The sequence below is a fragment of the Sebastes fasciatus genome, chromosome 15 (assembly GCF_043250625.1).
Source record: "Sebastes fasciatus isolate fSebFas1 chromosome 15, fSebFas1.pri, whole genome shotgun sequence".
NCBI lineage: Eukaryota > Metazoa > Chordata > Actinopteri > Perciformes > Sebastidae > Sebastes > Sebastes fasciatus.
Window position 1 is genome coordinate 29,463,207 of NC_133809.1, and position 13,648 is coordinate 29,476,854.

General features: G+C 40.5%; 1 long non-coding RNA gene across 1 annotated transcript; it reads right to left on the reverse strand.

The window, feature by feature from the left end:
• Positions 1 to 1,275: 1,275 nt before the first annotated feature.
• On the reverse strand, positions 1,276 to 7,244 carry LOC141783374 (uncharacterized). Its single transcript, XR_012597256.1, has 4 exons — positions 7,007 to 7,244; positions 4,850 to 5,487; positions 1,575 to 1,699; positions 1,276 to 1,406 (listed from the first exon to the last, which is right to left on the reverse strand). It is a non-coding gene; the product is annotated as an uncharacterized LOC141783374 (long non-coding RNA).
• Between the last annotated feature and the right edge of the window lie 6,404 nt (positions 7,245 to 13,648).

The following is a 13,648-nucleotide window of genomic DNA, read 5'->3' on the forward strand; positions in this document are numbered from 1 at the left end:
CAAGGCAAGTTTATTTATATAGCACATTTCAGCAGCAAGGCAGTTCAAAGTGATTTACATTATCAAAGTACAATAAAATACAATTAAAAACAGTCGTTAAATATCCAATAGCAATGGCAGTCAGTGATCTGAGGACAAGTCTGATTATTTAAAGGTACTGTTTGTAACTTCTTATACTTACACTCTTATAAATCATTGCAGGTCGGTGTCCCATGCACGCTTGTGTGTGGCTACGCTGTTCCAACACAAACTACACGGAAGCACCAAATCCACAAAGTTATATCTAGTGAAGAGCGTCTTGTAAAACAGTGTCAACTACTCCTGCTCCCTCAGATGACAGTGACGTAGCCTATGCTGCATGTGAAGAGTAAAATGACTTTAGAACAGTGATAGCGCCTCTGGAGTTGGAGATATATCCAGTGTGACTACTGAGCCGAAGTCCCTCCCTTCCGGTTGACCACCATGGGACCTTATTTCAGAAGAAATATGAACAGTAGTCAACGACGAGAGAAAAATATTGGTTTGATCCTGTTTGAATTTGCGCCATGAATCACACATATGATGTTTGTTAGTTTAAAAGATAATTTTGCAAGTCAAGAAACTAACAAACTATTTAAAAGCTTGGCTGGTTCTCTTGTATTTATTTTAATATAAATCTATTAATTTGAGACCTATTTTCTCATTACATGTTGCCATGGCAGGCCACTTGCTTTTATCTCATCCATAAAGCCAACAGAAATAGCTAGACCCCTCAGTGCTGCTGCGGTTGTAGGAGGGGAGTGTAGTTTTCCTTGTTGTGGGTCAGTAGCAGGTCAGAAGCAGATAAGACAATGCAACCTCTGCATTTCTGAGGATACCAGGGTAAGGAATTGTTTGGATCTTTTGAAGTGGGGTTGTATGAGGTACTTATCTATAGTCAGTGTATTACTTACAGTAGATAGACAGGAGTCCTGGCAGGGACGCTAAGCAGCTGGACGGGGTCAGCAGAGAAACGTCTTTTAGCCACCTAAAAAATAAATCTTTATCAGTTTAAGTGCATGCTATATTGAGTGTATTTTCACCGCTTTACATAGCTGTATGACAGGCCTTTTCGACCAGGAACGGAAAATGTCGACTGCTATCTACTGACTATGGATAAGTACCTCATGCAACCCCACTTCACAAGATCCACATTTTCTCTTTAAGACCGCTCCCATAACAGTTTATAAAGCAATTCCACTGATGTTGACTGGGCAGTATGAGGGACAATATGAACTTTTCCTTTAAACAACATACCGGTACAAAGTCCAGTAGGAATGACATAGCTGACTTCACGCTGCATCGGGTTGAGACTGCTGCACCCCTTCCTGAAGCCGTTGGTGGAAGCAGGTGTGTGAGAACCTGCAGTATACTGTGGCACAGCTCATCTATTTGAAAAGATTCTATAAATGTAAAATTACTACATTTAGTGGATATTTTAATTAGTAAAGTACCCTATTATATGGTTATATATCATATATATATATGTATATATATTGTTGTTTTTTTTACAAAAACAGGTATAGCAAAAGATTCATAAAATCAAAACTATTTACCATCATTCTGGCTTCCAGTCTGATCCAACAAGGGTGACGACACACCCTTCTCCAAAGTGGACTCCCCCCACCTCCTGATGAATATCTGCCTTCTCATCAAACAGTCTTCCAAAGTCTATATCTAGCTGATATAGGAAACAGCAATCACACGTACATGTGTTAATTAGATCTAAAATGACTATTTTCATGTTAGATTATTAACCATTTCCAAGTCCCACTTCAACCTCAAAGCTCATATCAGTGAATACCTGGGATAAGTAAATGTGAGTCTTACCAGAGGCCTGTACTACCAAGCAGGATTTGGGGTTAGCGAGGTAACTTCAGGGTTAACTCTGGGTTTTCTGTCCTACGAAGGTGGTTCACTTCTTACCGGGGTAGATCGCCACGGTATCTGATGCTGAACAGTTAACCTGCTCCGGGGCAGGTTATGTTCCAGATAAGAGATCAACTCCTATAAAAGCACCGCCCACTGACCAATCAGTTCTCTTGGAAAATGGCATCACCGTTTGTGGAAGATCCCGCTGACTTGGGTGCGCGGATAGTGAGAGGGTCTCTTCGGAGGGCGAGAGTCTTTATGGACCGTCAAAACCCTTTATCATTTCCCGATGATTACTTATACGAGCGTTACAGATTCTCGTCTGAGGGACTGGTGTACCTGTGTGAGCTCCTGGAACCATACGTTGCCAGTGTGACACGTCGCAGCTGTGCTCTTACAGGCCGCAGACAGTGTGTATTGCTATGCGGTATTTTGCTACAGGCACTTTCTTGTTTGCTGTGGGTGACGCTGAAAGCCTCAGCAAAAACAGTCTACAGCGCAATACATAAGGTTGCACGTGCTCTGACAGAGCTTCTAGATGCCTTTTGTTGTTTTCCCTGGCCACTTGCCCACGCAGACCATAAAAGAGGGCTTTTAGAACATGGCAGGTAGGCATTAACCTATGTGACGACTTGATCTATAAATACCGTATATTCTTGCAGGCCTATAGTAAATGCAGCCTACTCTTTTCATAGGGTTCCCCAGAGTGCCTGGTGCAATCGATTGCACACACATTCCTATCTGTGCATGTCTGGGTGACAATGAGGCACATTATGTGAATCGTAAATCGTTCCACAGCCTCAATGTTCAGGTAAGTCTTGCAATGGTAATTTGGACATTAATATATATATATATATATATACTGTATATATATGTGTGTGTGTGTGTGATTTAGTAAGCTACATGTGTCTTTTGTCATGCATGTCATAACTTCAGTAGCCTACAATATCTATCACTATCTATCTAATGGAAAAATAAGGATACTCATTGTTTGGTCATACCGGCACATTGCCTGTATGAACATAAAGGGTTTGCAGAAAATGCCGTAGCCGGGGTAATTAAAGGTCAAAGGTCAGCACATATTGAAATATTCACACAGCCCACAGGTGTCATGGTTTGACTATCGTTTTCTCCACCATGGAGTCCTTTCAAATGCACATTGATGTTACATTGACCTTGATGCTGTTGTCTTGTGAAAGTATTGTAAACCCCAAATGCTTTTGCAGATGACTTGTGACCACCAGTGTATGGTTTGCCTTGAGGCAAAGTGGCCTGGGTCAGTTCATGACTCCTGGATCTTCCGGGAGTCTGCACTGTGCCATCGGTTTGAGCAGGGTATGGAAACTGTACATTGCATATTATTTTTTGTTTTGTGAACTGCATTTTGTGATACTGATCATGGCAATATTCCTTTTCATCTTCAGGGCTTTTCAGTGGAGTGCTGCTCGGGGACAGGGGTTACGCCTGCCAGCCAAACCTTATGACCCCCTATCCTGACCCTGATGCAGGGCCACAAACTAGATTCAAGGTGGCCCTCACCAAAACTAGGGTCAGGATAGAAATGACATTTGGAATAATTAAGGCTCGCTTCGCTTGCCTGCGTGGCCTCAGAGTGGCCCCCGATCGAGGATCATCACGGCCTGTGTTGTTCTACACAATATCGCAAGTATCAGGAAGGAGAGCGACTCCGGTACACGAACAACCCCCTGATGTTGTGGACCCCATCACCCTTGACCACCTTACTGGCAGGGCTGTGAGACAAGCCATCACACAGCAATTTTTAAAAAGGGAAATACATTTGTTTAATTGTTTCCTGGTAAAAAGGGAAATACATTTATTTAATTGTTTCCTGGTAAAAAGGGATGCAAGACGCTCTTCACTAGCGCGTATGGGACACCGACCTGCAATGATTTATAAGAGTGTAAGTGTAAGAAGTTACAAACAGTACCTTTAAATAATCAGACTTGTCTTCAGATCACCGACTGACATTGCTACTGGATATTTAATGACTGTTTTTAATTGTATTTTGATGTACTTTGATAATGTAAATCACTTTGAACACCATAGAAAAAGCCATGCTCGGATTTGGGATCAAAATCTTTTGACATTTGGAGATTTCTGCAAGAATTTTTTCAGCGATTGGATGGCGAGCGCTTCTGTTGTGGAAACGGCTCAGAAACCCCCTTAATGCCATCCTCTGAATGCCCTAGGTCTCTAGTTTGTGGCTGTAAAAAAGCGTACTTTATACATTCATGATGATGAATGATTGACAGATGGCAGGTTAATAGACCGGTGATATATAATGACAGTCTACCGTAGCTCCTGACGCTACCCTCCAAAAACGGTGGCGCGCCCCGTGATTCCCATTCCCTAACATTTGGATCATTGCGTCCCTACAATCTGTATCTCATCATTTAGATGTAGTCTTGATGGTAAAGGCTGTAAGGGGACAGTATTCAGGAGCACATGATGGATCCTGAGCTCCATCATGTATCAACAAGCACAGTGGCGCCTTCAGCTGGTGGTGAGAAGGCTCTGCAGCTCATAGCTGAGTGAACCAAAGGCTGAAACCTGAGTTACATTATTAGACATTTTAAAAAACTCTGATGCATATTGCTGTCACTATGAAAAAAATATATATATCTTATTATAATGTGAAACTTTTCATTTTATTAACTTTTTTTTGGGTAACACTAAATCCCACTGTGTAGCATTTATAGGCAAACATTTCATAAATAGTTTATAGCCAACAATAATGTAGTCATGAGCAGATATGAGGACATTTGTATGTGTTTATTAATGTACAGTATTTGTCAGCAATTTCTCCTATAAAGACATATTTTATATTATTACAGCTGTGTTTTACTATATTATCATTATCTGTTTATACATCCACTTCTGGCTGTTTACAGGATGAGTTACAATTACATTAATTAACACTAGCATGTGCTTATGTTACCTGTATTAAGCAGGTAGAAGAGTAGCAATGAGGACACGGTGCGTCTCGTTTCCGGCCAGATTGCTTCTCTGGTTGTTTTATTACACTCAACTCAACACATGTAGCCCTAAACACAACATATTTCTGTTATCTGCATTTCAATTCTCTTCATTAAAGTCCATTACTTACTTCAGTATCTTCACAGTCTCAATAAAACACACATTCACTATAGTCAGTAACTCTCTCTGTGATGAACATCCATTTTCATTCATTTCTATATTTAATAAACATCTTTAGTACTTAAAATACTTCTTTTCTCACAGTAATTAACTGTTTTAGACAGTACTATACTCGTTTAGTACAATTCAGCAGTGGTACACAAAGCCCCTTTAACTATGCCACATTTGACATTACACTTCTGTAATAATTACAGGCTTCAGAAATGTATTAAAAAGAAAATGCTGTGCTACAGGAACAAAACATACTTTGGTGTAATTAACAACTTACATTCAAATTACAACTTTCAGTCACTATTAACAAAGTGCCTGAGACTCAATGAACACATCAGTAAACACATTAGTACACAATCATCCTAAATATTCACACTGTACAATAGCCCTGAGAGACACCCTACTATTGTCAGGCCACTTAAAGGTCACCTATTATGCAAAATGCACTTTTCCATGTCTTTTAAACATCAATATCTGTCCCCAGTGTGTCTACAGGCCACCATAGTATCATAAAAGACCATCCTCTCTCTTTTTCTCCTCCTCCGTTTGTCCGGAAATGGGTGCAGAAAAAAAATTCGCTTTTTTCCTTGTATTCTGACGTCATTAGAGAATGCAAGCCACGTGAGGGTTTCCTGGTCGAACCAGAGCAGAACCTTCAGTAGCTGACCCCGCCCCACAGCGCGTCACTGTCTCTCCTCCTCAACCGAACTTGAGCAAAGTAGCTCCTACTGTTAGTCTACAAGAACCAGCAGAACAGGCTTCATGTACTCCCATCATCTAAATATAACATGTTCTTTCACAAAGGCTTTATGTAATTACACTGTTTAAACAGATGATATTTATATATTATATATATTTGATGTCATGCATGTAGCAGATTACAGGTAGTAAATAGTGACTTGTAAGCAACACAACACATTTCTGTTTCACAGTCAAACTTTATTTGAGTAGACAGATGACAATATTAATTATTCACAGCATTTGTAATCATCTCACCTGTTAGTTATGTTAACATGGTACAGGAGAAAGTCTTCAGCTCTGGTAAACTATGGTAAGCTAAGCTCCGGTGGTCTGTAGTCATGGTAACACAAAGACAGCTACTACTGTAAATAATATACCATTACTCTGATCTTCCATACATTTATCTTTTAGCAGAAATAATGAACTGACTACTGTTTCACATCTTCTATTTTCCACCCTGATGGTCGCTGTGTTTACACACCGTGTCATAGCGGTAGCATGTAGCTAACCCGTTAGCATGTAGCTACATGCTAACGGGTTAGCTACATGCTACCGGGTTAGCTTTGTATCTCCATGTAAACAGAGCTATCTGCTCTCAGCTGTCTGCTCTCCTCTGGGATGATTCTGTCGGTCATTTCTCACAGATGGATCTGTAAAGACAGACGTAAAACAGAGTGTATGTTTACGGTTTACAGAGTTGATGCATGAGGTAAACACTGAGCTAACTAACAGAGATATAAACAGCATTATTTACCTGAGAGAAACCGTCAGGAAAACCTGGAATCTGGACCGCAGATGTTCATCATGTGTCGCCGATTTCTGATCAGATTCCTCCGGTAACGTGCGCTGGGTGAAGTTTCTGGTTTATAAACTTTAAAGTGGTTTATAAACTTTATTCTAGCTGCTATCTCTCCACTTGTCTCTCGAGAGAGAGCTTCTCCGGGAGGGAGGGGGAGGGTGACGCTGTTGTTGAGGACGTTTGATTGACAGAAAACGCTGACCAATCAGAGCAGAGTGGGAGGAGACAGAGGCTACAGACACAGAAATCAGCACTTTTGGAAATGGGCTGAAACAGAGGTTATAGAGACATGCTGGAATGCATGATCTGATTGTTTTTTTGAAAAAAAAACTTCAGAGACATGGTTTGGAGGTGTCTGAGACCTATAATAACTAGTTTAAATGGAGTATAATATGTGACCTTTAATACCTGAAATGACGCCACTACGTAAACACTGCGCCAGGACGGACGTAACTTCCGTTGGTCTTTTATGCATATAAAAATCAATATAAACTCCATAAACATTTAGCGAACAATCTCATTAATAAAACCCGACCTTGTAAGGTATATAATAATGGTTTATTTACAGTTTACCGACCTGTATTAAGCAGGTAGAAGAGTAGCAATGAGGACACAGGTGCGTCTCGTTTCCCGCCAGATTGCTTCTGAGGAAACAGCGGAAGCGTGCGCTCTCTCAACCGTTCCCCGGAGCAACTGAAGTGAACACAAACATTCCGCCTCACAACTTCATTTTTTAAAACCGTATCATTACTCCATTAATGTAAGAAAATAAATAAAGGTCCTAACATAAATGCACATAATGATCCAAAATAATAAGTCAAATCATCATGCACCATTTTATCACTGAAATGTGGCCACACTGTCTCAGGTGTGCCACACTTACAACTACATTCTAGTCTGTTATAGACCATTTATTAAATGTTGACGTACTGCTTGTAAATGCTAAACATGTAAAATCGTTTGGGTTATAACAACATATCACTTTATCTTGTTAAATATGCTGCCCATCTTCATATTTTTAGTTGTATTTCCATCGACTGTCTCAGCTGGGGAATCTTCCACACTCTAAAAGAACAGTCGTCACAAAGACACTGCAGAGGAGAATATTGGGTTTTATTTTTGGTACGACATCGGACGTCACAGTTTTTATGTTGGGGCACAAATTCTTGAAGCTTAAACATTTGTATTTCATGCTGTGGACAGTTTTAAAGTTTCTGCTCAGCTTGGTTTTGTTTCATTTAGATTCCTGATGGCTCCTAGCAGGGACAGGGGGTTTGTCGTGTATATAGAAGAAGGTGTGTTTCCATCCACCGACCAGAGACTCTGGATGGACGAACAGTGTTTCTGTCAGACAGGTGCACTTCGTAAATAATGGTGTAAATATTAACATGTTAAATTCCCACTTGAACCAGGAGAGGGTTTCAGGCTGTTTCACCAGTTAAAACACTACAAGTTACATCAAAAAAAGTTTGTGAAATCAGTAAAAAACCTTCTGTTATCATTTGACTTGAAATACCTTGAGTTAAGCTTAGACTTTTTACATGTGTAGGCCTACTAACTTTGTACTGAAGTGTAAAACGTTTTTTATTCTACCCTTTAATGACAAGAATGAGCCAAACTCTGATTTACTGTTACTGCACACTGACTCTATTAACTATCACTGGTTGTTACTGTTTGTCACTGCTGTTAGTGCAAATGTACGGAAGTTGAGAGACACTAATTATAAGTCTCAAGAGAACAAATGTGCCCATATTTAAGGATGAAACAGTCTCTGCTCTGATGAGCGTTAGTTGCTGCGAATCTTTTAACGTTTTCTCTACATTCATCCACACACCAACTTCTTTTTGAAGTTCCGGTGTTTCCAATCAGGTTTTTTTATGCATTTATTGAAAATGTGCATAAAAACAGGTGGATGGAAACAAACTCACTGTTGCATTATTTGCTAATATTGTGACTACAACTCTGAGAAAATATATAATTAAATTAAAAGATATTGTTGATTGATCCTACCACACATTTGTGCATAAAACTACATGTCTAAAATAAGAACCCTCGGTTGTTACATGGCAAAGACACACGTGGAAAAAATGACCATAACGTGTACTGAGAAACAGAAAAATAAAAGATATTTTAGAAACAAAACAGGAAAGAGAAATATTGTTTTAAAACACCCTAAATGTCCATGAAACTAATTCATGCGGAGTGTTCTGATATCTAAACAAGATGAATATTTTAATAGCAGCCTTCACGGAAGTCTTTTACCGACCGACACGCCCCCTTATTGGATATCAGTTACTGATTGGACGCTGCTGCCGACCGGACTGATCTGATAACTTTACCTCTCAACATCGCTGGAGTTTTATACCGGAGTGAAGACAGATCACAGATTAAACGTTTTATATTTTAGTTGTTTTCTGATTCACCATCTAGTTATAATCTGTGTTAACTGAAGCTCTGAGCAGCAGCAGAAGGACCTGCAGTATCGCTCCTTCACACACCGCCAGTGAAGCAGCATGACACTGAAAGAGCTTTATAATACCTGAAAAACGGGTCTGAAATAACTTTCTTCATTTATTTCAAAGGTTTTTCTTTTCATGATCTTTTATTCCCCCGTTAACTTTTATTAATGATACTATTAAAGTCAGAGAGAGAAGGAGAGTCTGTCTGTCAGCAACAGACACCTTTTACATCATTTATCCTCATTTCCATTCAGTCACATGAGTTCCATCATTTACATTTTCCCTTTAGCCTAATAAATAATTTCCAGTGTTCAAAAGACACCATAATCATATTCTGGGTTATTAAATAATGAACTCAAAATGAGAATATCAATAACTACAGAAGCTAATAATGAATAAATAATATAAAGATATTGTGCCAGTAGAGATGGTTCCTGGTCCTCTAAGCAGGACTCAGTCCACAGTAGAAATACAGACTGCAGCTGTTATTCATGTGCAGGTGTTTGTTAAACAGGTAATAGGCTACAGAGAGAATACACTGCTCTGCCACTGATAATAACTCTGTGTTTTTATTAGTATTATTAGATCAGTTCAGACATAAACTCCATCAAAAGTCTCTACAGCTGTTAGAGTCGACTGACAGCTGATCCAGATGTGATCAGCTGCTGCTGTCATCAGAAACGGACGTCGCCTCACGTGACGCTACAGAGGAAACCATCCTAGAATAGATACTTGTGAGTAGTTTAAAGTTATTTAAATATAATGCTTTATTAAGGAAATACACAGAGTAAAACATAAAAATATAAGAATTCACCATGTTATTCTGTTTTTTTGTATTATTTAAAGCTGCATGAAAGGTTCTTTGTACAATATCTAGAGCATTAAACCTGCAGTATAGGCAGTATATTTTTGGCATCATTGGGCAACTATTCCACAATAACTTTTCAGCATATTGTAATTCAAGTGTTCTGAGAGATAACTAGACTTCTACACCTCCTCATGGCTCTGTTTTCAGCCTATTGGCTGTTCATTCAACAGAGACAGCTGTCAATCGCTCGCAAACTCCAATCAAACGGTTAAACTAGGCAGTGCTGCTCAAATATGAATCAATATTCTGTTACTGTAATGCCCATTTCTCTCCTCAAATGTTCTCAGAAACATCTTGTAGTGTTCTGTTTAGCTGTAAAATGAGAACGTTTGTGCCCCGGCAGCCATGTTGAAAACAGTCAAGCCAAAACCAAGCCCCGCTGCCGGAGCAAACTTTATCAAATATTTCTGTTGTTCTTATTTGCTTTTAATAAACAAAGATGGAGCGTATGGCTCCAAATAAATATTTCCTAGATTTCTTTCTATTTCTGTTTGTATAAACAGTTTCATAAATACCATTAATTCAAGTATATTCAATCTGAAGTTTAATGTTAAATTGGTCTTAAATCCAGTTCCAGATAGTGTCAAATAGATCTGAGAGTATTCAGTTAGCCTCTCTGTTAGTTCTTTCTTTTCTGCAGGAAAGGAAACAACACAACTGCGTTTCACACATATTCAAGGTACTTGGTAGGCCTACTACCAGAACAGCAATGCCGATGTTTAGTAATGCTGCCACCTAGAGGACATCATATAACACAGTCAACAAGTTCAGGAGGGAAAACTGGCTGAATATGTAAATAAGACAGAAAGTGTTCCTCCTGCTGCTCTTTAATTGTACATCCTGAGCCTGCTGGATTGGGGAAAATACATTTTTATCGGTTAATGTAAGAGATGTTTAACCTTTAGGGGTCTTTGTCCGTAAAATCTAACTACAACTATTTACAACAAAAATCTGTGCCAGTCCTCAAAACAGTTTCTGTCAAGGATGAGACAGAGGGCCACATCACAGCACTTGCATTTCCATGGTGTGTTCTTCCTTTTTTTGTCCACTTGGAGGCAGCGCTGGCAGCCACTGCGGCCTCGTGTCACCTTCTCTCTGGCATCTGAACCCAGGGCAATGGCAACGCGGTTAGTGTATCTTTTGGTCATTTGATTTTCCTTTCACAAAAGGATACTAAAAAACAAAAAATGAGTGGTTATTTGATTTTCGTTTTAAAATACAAAAATTAAAGGGACTGTTTGTAACTTTTTAAGCGTATAAATCTAGCGGGTCGCCACACATGCTGCTCGCATATGCGCGTTCGCGTGTGGCCGCTGCCTCTCCTCCTCTGCCTGCTTGCCTTCACTCAGACAGCGCGTGCGTTCTCGCTCAGCTCGCTCAACAGCTAGACGTGAACGCGCGCTCACTCCACACTGCAGAAGAGTTAGTTTAGCTCTGAGAATATCTAGTGGACGTTTGTGCAGAAATAAATGCTGCAGCTCCTCCAGACCAACAGAGGTTTCCCGTGTCTTGTGAAGTGACGGAGCTCCTCAGCAAGTAACGTTATCGTCTCGTTACCTACCGGGTGCCGGTGTCTCCCTGCTCTCTCCGGCTGCGGGCAGAGAGAGCAGGGAGACACGCTGCAGAGCCCCGCTGCATCAGCCTGCGCTGAGGCAGGAAAAGCCAACACTAAGATCAGATCTAAATCATGTTCATGGAGAGACCTTCGTCTGGTCAGCTAACATTACTGCCAAGCAGCTGAAATATAGAGTGATATTGTGGTTTTAGCTGACGTGTGTCACCTCACTGTTTTGAGTGATGCTCGTTCAGGTATATTTAGAGCGAGCAAGCGCGAGCCCGACGCTGACTTTCGTTGATTTCATGGCCACAGGTGTCGCTGTTAAGAAGCATTTCTGAAAGTTACAAATAGTCCCTTTAACATTGAAATACAAGACGTTTTCCTTTATCAGAGTCAAAAAGGGATGAACTAAACTTAAAAAACTGGTTGCTTTTCATTTTCTCTTTCTAAAAACAAAAAATAAAATCACGAGAAGACAGAAACGAAAAACGCCCCGTTTTTTCATATTCTGCGACCGGAAGTTGCCATTTACAAAGTAAGAGCGCGTATGAGGACGGTGCTGTGACATGACGTCATGTCTTCTTCCCTGAGACACACTCTTTTATGGTTTCAAAAGACTACGTACCGATCCATGTCCATCACCTTCAGTTACACAGCACCGTCCTCATACGCGCTCTTACTTTGTAAATGGCAACTTCCGGTCGCAGACTATGAAAAAACGGGGCGTTACTGTCTTCTAGTGATTTTATTTTTTGTTTTTAGAATTAGAAAATGAAAATCAACCCGTTTTTTAAGTTTAGTTCATTCCGTTTTGACCCCAATGAAGGAAAACGTCTTGTATTTCAATATTAATTTTTGTATTTTAAAATGAAAATCAAATAACCACTCATTTTTAGTTTTTTAGTATCCGTTTGTGAAAGGAAAATCGAATGATCAAAAGATACACTGACCCAACGGGAACATGGTCAGTGCTCCTGCTGATGGGAACTCCTGCCTTGTCCACTCTACACAGCTGGGACACCAGTTCAACCAGGAAGTCCTTGTGAGTCATGTGCTCTACCTTTTGTGTTTTGCTGATCTCACAGTGCAGGATGTAGGCATTTGTTGTTGCAATGTCCACAAAGTGCAGGAACAAGGTACGATACCAGCTAGCAGTTTGTCGGCGGGTGGAGTAATTCTGGATGAGTTGGGTTGATAGGCTAACCCCACCCATGTTCTTGTTATAGGCAATGATGGGGTTGGAGCAGGGAATGTCTTTCACTCTCCAGTGTCCATCTCCATCCTTTCTCCATTCTCCTCTTGACCGTGTCACCAGTAAACGCTGGATGGATTGTGGAGCACAGGGACACCTTCCACTTCACAAAGACCAGGGGGTCCTCTCTGAGCCATCTTAGGGTGCCTCTTTTGGATTTTTTGGTGATGGCATTTGCTCTCTTGCTGGGGTACCCTTTCCCGTTGTCCCTGTAGGTACCACTTGCTCCAAACTTCATGCTGGCCAAGTCAAGGAACAGTTTGGGACTGGTGTAGAAATTGTCCATATAAATATGGTATCCAGTCCCGAGATTTGATGGCTGAATGGAGTCCATGACAGCATCGTACACCGGTCCAAGCGCACCGGCTGTGTGAGATTTGCCGCTGTACACGTTGAAATTGATGGTGTAGCCATTGCTCGACTCAGCCAACACGAAAAGCTTGATCCCTCATTTGGTTGGTTTGTCCTTCATGTATTGGGTTATGCCAGATTTTGCCTGAGTTGCCACAATTCTCTCATCGACTGCCAATTCCTTCCTTGGGTGGTAATGAGCCTGGCAGGAAATGAGTGTCATCAATAAGAGGCTTGACTCTGAACAACTTATCGTACTGTGGTGTTCCCTTCTTCTTGTCATTTTCATCATCCTTCTCTGGATCACTGAGGTAAATGTTCCATAATAACGTCCTGAATCTGTCTCTCGACACGACGGTGGCTGGAAACAGCACGGACAAGATGTGGTTCTGTTTCCAGTAGTCTGGAGCTGTCAATGGTTAGACATAGTACAGGAAATATTTGTGATGGAGAAAATGACTTAGGGTGTTTTCAGATATAGTCCTTTTTAAACGAACCGAACTCAGTCCTCTTAAAGTGGACCAAAAAGTGGACCAACAGAAAAGGGACTTAGTTCTGTTTG